This window comes from Epargyreus clarus, unplaced genomic scaffold, assembly GCF_041222505.1.
Source record: "Epargyreus clarus isolate Ecla_fem2 unplaced genomic scaffold, WU_Ecla_fem_2.2 ptg000018l, whole genome shotgun sequence".
Lineage (NCBI taxonomy): Eukaryota > Metazoa > Arthropoda > Insecta > Lepidoptera > Hesperiidae > Epargyreus > Epargyreus clarus.
This window is the reverse complement of record NW_027332226.1, coordinates 15732716-15738980: the sequence shown is the minus strand read 5'-3', so window position 1 is coordinate 15738980 and position 6265 is coordinate 15732716. Positions and strand designations below refer to the sequence as shown.

The 6265-nt window shown below is 36.4% G+C and overlaps 1 long non-coding RNA gene across 1 annotated transcript; it reads right to left on the bottom strand.

Moving 5' to 3' along the window:
* Nucleotides 1–3355: 3355 nt before the first annotated feature.
* Nucleotides 3356–4226, bottom strand: LOC140749672 (uncharacterized). The gene is made up of 2 exons (XR_012103112.1): nucleotides 3894–4226; nucleotides 3356–3553 (listed from the first exon to the last, which is right to left on the bottom strand). It is a non-coding gene; the product is annotated as an uncharacterized LOC140749672 (long non-coding RNA).
* Between the last annotated feature and the right edge of the window lie 2039 nt (nucleotides 4227–6265).

Sequence of the window (6265 nt, the reverse complement as noted above, 5' to 3'; positions counted from 1 at the left end):
TTTGCCTTTTTTAAGGCAAAACCCTTTTAAGGGAGTTATAGCATAGATGCTAAATTAACAATGGATGTTATAAGAATTCCTTTGCGTGACTGTGAGTAGTTGTGACGTAATTTGCTAGTTAACTTTAAAATATCGTTTTTCTTCATACTTCACTTAAGGTTTATGAAATGAAACAAAAGGAAACGGGATAAGGCGAAGCAGAATGTAGCGAAATGTATCAAAATGAAACAGAACGTAACGAAACGAAATGAGACTGGACGTGTCAAGACGAAAGGAAATGAGAAGAAATTTACTTATGACTTTACACTCATTTATAAATCGTCTTTCATTTTTTCTTCATTTACTACTGACTAAATGTGACTTCAATTGAAACGATTGCGGTAACTTACCATAACGCGAGTTGTACAAATACCCAGGAAGCTTACATAAGCGATCCCAATCAGGATCCGATTCTATCTATTGAAGGTGGCAGCGTTCCCCCATTTATCGTTCGATTCAAAGGGATGCCTGCGGTGCATAGACGGCAATCTCCGTTTTGGCGATAACTGCGCTACTTTGACCTGGGGGTGACAGTGACGAACCCTATCTATACGTCATCCCTATCAATGTGAGCGTGTCGGATGCAGATACCGAAGACCGCGTTTCGAACATGGGTATTGATTGGGTTAACTGTATTTTTTAAATGTGCACCTCATTCCATCCATTCCATAATACAATATAATTTTAAAGTAGAAACGTTGTTCCAAATTTGAACATAGGAACTCTATATAATTATTGATGTAACCTCAAGTTCATTGTTTATAATTTCTCTGCATTGCCCAACAACACGAAGCTAACAAAACGAAATTGGAGTTTCCATAACAAGTTATTTATTTTTTTCCTCGTACGACATATTTTTATTTCCGGCATTTTACCAAATTTTAGTGATTAATTAAATTTGAACTACACTTGGTATGATGTAACGAGACACACCCAGAAAACTAAATTACTGCTTAACAGAATATGTGTGGTGGGGCTGCCATAGTGTAACCTCGTAGCAGCACTTTTTTTTTTTTACCCCAAATATATCCTCATGGATGCCCTTCTGCTTGGGGGAACAGAAGGGATATGTCGGACTCTTACCGACTAAAACTCCGCGGCATTCCTCTGGACGTTCAATGCCGGGTTACGAGAAAGCGTTAGCATTACATTTGCGACCCGGCAACGTGATGGCCGACGCTGCTGTTAACGCCAGCCACGTCCCGAGAGGGAGGGGCTCCTCTCAGTGCTGTCCCTCATGAGATGAGCGTGCCGAACGCACACACGATATCTCGAGCCCTAAAGACTGGAGTTGGATTCCCCCGAATCCGCCGCCGTGGGCTCATGGGACGGGGAAAGGGTGACCTCCATCGAACCTCGTAGCAGCACTACCACTTGACTGGACAGTTTGAAAGAATAGTAAAGATTTTTTTTTTATAATATAGGAGTAGCGGACGAGTATGCAGTCCACCTGATGGTAAGTGGCTACTGCCGATAGGATTACATATTCCTACCTGAGGTCGGCCACAGATGCGCCGCTATCCCTGAGGACTATGCTGGAGGGCCTCGGGAAAGTAAGTCTCCCTTACCACACCCTTGAAAACGGAACACAGCAGCGCCTAACACTGCTGTTATTAGGCAGAAATAGGTGTGGCGGTGGTGCCGCCGGAGTCGAACCACGAACCTTCAGAAAGAATCCATAAGAACAATCCAGTCTACAACAATTGAGCGAAAACTAAATACGAAACTCCTAAATCTATTTAGTTCGTCAATCATTACAAAACTTTATCTTTTAATATTGGAACAATAAAGAAAATTGAAAGCTGGTTTAATTGTGTGAAGTTTAGCGCAGTTAATTAGACGGGCGTTTGTACAGAGAGTAAATTGTTATCTTTACGGTGTTGCCACATCGCCGTCGTATAATCTATACCAAATTTTGGGGATACGGGAAGATTTTTTACGTGGAAGTAATATGCAGGTGTGGTAAGGAAGGCATACTTTTCCGGCGAATCCTAGCTTAGTCCTCAGGGGTAGCGCATCAGTCGACTCAAACATCGGCCGATCTCAAATAGAAATTAAAACTTATATGGGGTTGATTACAGATGTCCATGGGCGGCGATAGCCACTTATCTTTAGATGGACTGTAACTTAAACACCATTATTTTGAACCATAAATATGAGTGGTTGTGTAATTTGTGCCTATCAAAAATTAAAATTTGACAATAACAAAATTGCTTCTCCTTATATTCACAATTCAGCTTCTAGCGTAGGTGCATGAAATAACTAAAGTAATTAACTACAAGAATTTATCTACGTTAAACACCGTAAAATAAATTTCCCACTTTCAAACAGAATATTGATTATTATTATTTATATTTATATTATTTTATCTGCACTCAAATTTTTTATCGTTCATCGCATATCTTTTAGAATAGAACAAGTCCGATTTAACTTGGCGGGACAAAGAGCTAGTTAGAACCGTAATTAAAATCATTATAGTTCTAGGCTCTTTGTTAACGATAGAATCTTCACTTTAACGTATTTAGAAGTTTCTTAAATCATTATAGAATATAATTATGCCATCAAAAACAATGCTTGTAAAAAGATCCAAGTCTCGCCATTCAGTTCTTCTACCGTAAAAAGTTTTGAGATCTATGTAAAACCAAGCCGGTAAATGTATGCAGTCCCTACTTAAGGGACCTTCTTTCTTAAGGTATTATCTCACTATCTAACCTAACAACATCTCATGGGACCATACCAATATTAAAAATCTTTTATGTTCTAAATAAATTAACGTGGCAATCGTACTGCAAGTCACATTGTGTTTTCATCTTATCATATCGCATCACACAGGTAACATTAGTACGATTGCCACGTCAATTTATTTAGAACATAAAAGATTTTTAATATTGGTATGGTCCCATGAGATGTTGTTAGGTTAGATAGTGAGATAATACCTTAAGAAAGAAGGTCCCTTAAGTAGGGACTGCATACATTTACCGGCTTGGTTTTACATAGATCTCAAAACTTTTTACGGTAGAAGAACTGAATGGCGAGACTTGGATCTTTTTACAAGCATTGTTTTTGATGGCATCTCATTCCTTTTTGTAGATATTTCTACTCTTTTCCTTTCCGGTATCTTCTACTAGTTGAATCTCAACAAAAGATTTTTTAAAGCCAATAAAAATTTTGTAGTTAGTCTTTGTAGTTATGTAAATAATCTTGCCATTCATCATCACTTTCATTCGAACATGACAATAAATTAAATCTAAAAAAGTTACTATTTTGACAACTGAAATTATTCCCATTAGGTATCCTCAGGAAAAAACATCTCTACTGATTGTGATTTATTTATTTATTGTGATTTAACGTGTCTTCGTATTAAATAATCGACATCCCTTACTTTCTTCTGAATATCCGACAAAAATCATTGGTAATCTTTCACTGACTTCGTCGGACTCCGGTTTTTGATATAAACCACAGTATTTACTGATCTTGCTCAAATTCGTTTCAATTTATAATAGACTTCTGACTTCTGAAATGAAATGAAATATTTATTTAATAATGATAACATTCGTTTTAGACTTCTCGCATTTACAATAATAGTTCTGTTAGCTGTTTCAACCACAACAATTTGTTTAGGGGTATATAGTATCGCCTTCTGATGTAGAATTCCATTTGTTGACAAGAAAATATTGAAAGCTCTATTACAAAATTTCGTCCCACTATCTGATCTCATACATTTGTTCGACTTGCTAGTTCCCTTTTCAACACTTTATATTTTTAAAATTTCTTAAAGACTCACTCTTATGTTTTAGAAAATAAACATTCATCGTGTCATTCGAGAATAATAGTCGATAAATAATAACATGTACCTTGAACCGTTGAGTGAAGTAGCTTCCATGGGACCACATAAATCTGTATGTACGATCTTCAGTATATCGTTCGTTCGCGTTCAGAGGTTTGGAAATGGTTTCTTACTAGTCGTCATATCCGTCGTAATGTTCACATTATCAAGACCAGTCACAATATTCTTTAAAATTCGCATATATTCCGGATTAATATGGGCTAGTCTTCTATGCCAATATTTATTTGACATTGTCAAATTACATATCGGTGATTTGACAAATTGTTTAAATTTATATATACCATTTACGTTGTGGCCAGTTGCGATGATATTATCCATAGAGTTACTAATAGTGCAACCGTTTTTCAAGAAATTAATAGTAAATCCTTTTTCAGTCAGTTTACTCACCGCTAACAAATTCATACTTAAATTATTAGTCTGCACTTGTCTTCTGCATTCAACCTGTAGTTATTTTTAGAATTAATATTTCCAGAGTATATTAATAATACATATTTTCAGCTAGACTATATTTTTATTCACTTCTATTTAAAACTTAGCTCATCGAACAATATCATTTTATATATAACTATTATGTTTGTTTTGTACGAGCAATGGAGCAAAAAAAAATACCCTAATTGTGCAATGGACGGTTGTTTAAATTCAACATTAAACTGTGCATTTTCGTTTTTTTATAGCTATCAATTTGTTAGGGAGGTAAGTCGGTATTTGCTGTTGTACCGAGCCACTAGGAGCTGATATTTTTGGTGATCATGGCAAGAATATGTTATAAAGTGGCTATCTAAGCTCGATTTATATAACAGTTTCTTATTTCGAATAATTTGAAACGAACTTAACTAAATTTATGTAATATTAAGTATCAAATATTACGTAAGTTGAAAACATGATTTTTTGTTTGTGTAGATATTGGTTTGTCTTTAAGGCCATTTGGTAGATTTAGGTCTAAAACGGATAGGGCAAAAGGAATTGTGTAATAAGGGTAATCCGTTTAGACGTTATTAGGGATTTTCCATTGTGAACATTGTAAATTTGTATATGTAAGCTTATTATTTTCATACAGACATTTATTTAAGCGCAATAAGGCCGAAATTTGCACATTTGTTTCCTTGGAAACAAACTTATTATTATTTTATAATACGGTGACAGTTGCTTTACCTCACGACAGTTATTGTATTTTTTGTATGTTACCGTTATATTGTAGAATACGTTAGCATACACATTAACTAGGCAGTCTTAAGATTAGTTAGAAAATATGCAGATTAACTATGTAGTTACAATTCGAAACATCTTTTCAGACTTGTTCTTAGGGCTAAAACACATGCTTTTTTACGACACGACGACGTAACGTGACACATAGCGACATTGTGCCACAAAGCGATATTGTTTCGTGAAAATATACAATGTTTGTCGTAAATTCATGACACGACGACGCATCATGACATGCACGGGTCGACGTCAAGGGGTGAAAATTGATACAATCTTCGTTTTGTACTTTAGGTAATGGGCAAGCTAATCTGCGTTTTAACTGATTTAGGCACATTAGCCGTAACATTAGTTTTTTGTCATGACATTTGTCAGAAATTCGGAATGTTTTTGATATTATATTACTTTTTAGGGTTCCATACCCAAAGGGTAAAAACGGAACTCTATTTCTAAGCTGTCTGTCTGACATAGAGCTCTATTTCTGGAACCTTAATAGATAGAAACTTATTTTTTTACGGAATATATATAATGGTGGCCGCTTTAACAACAAGTACTAAAAGTAAAAAGAAAAACTTTCATATAAAGGAGAGTTGCCATACAAGGACCTTCTTTTTCTTTATGAGGAGGAAATCTTCAAAAGGTACTCGACGACGTGGGAGTGACGCCGGGTGGCCGTCCTCAACGTTTGTTGGAGAACTCCGGGATCTCCGACGGAACGCAACCGAAGTCCTCCAAGCGCAATGCCCCGATCAAGCTCTGCCCTGGGCAGTTTTCGCTCCTCCTAAACTATCCCGTGTTCACGACGGTATGCGACCACACATACCGCCGTCCTTCCCAGGGACACTTATTGGACGGTTCGAGCTCCTTGCTGCCACTCCCAAATCTGGAAGCCCCCTTTTAGTCGCTTCTTACGACAGGCACGGGATATCGTAGCCTTTTTTTAGTCCAGGAACTACAGGGACAAACATATAAGGACCTGCTATTTTTTGGCGTTTTTCATTTTAATGATTGAACCGTAGATGTTACAGTTGAAATGTTCACAATGCATTATAGGGCAGCTATAATATCAATTAGTAAAAATAAAAATAAAAAAACAAATATTTTTGTGGTACGGAACCCTCAGTGTAAGAGTTCGATTCGCACTTCACCAATTATTTGTATTGAATTTAAATTGTCTAG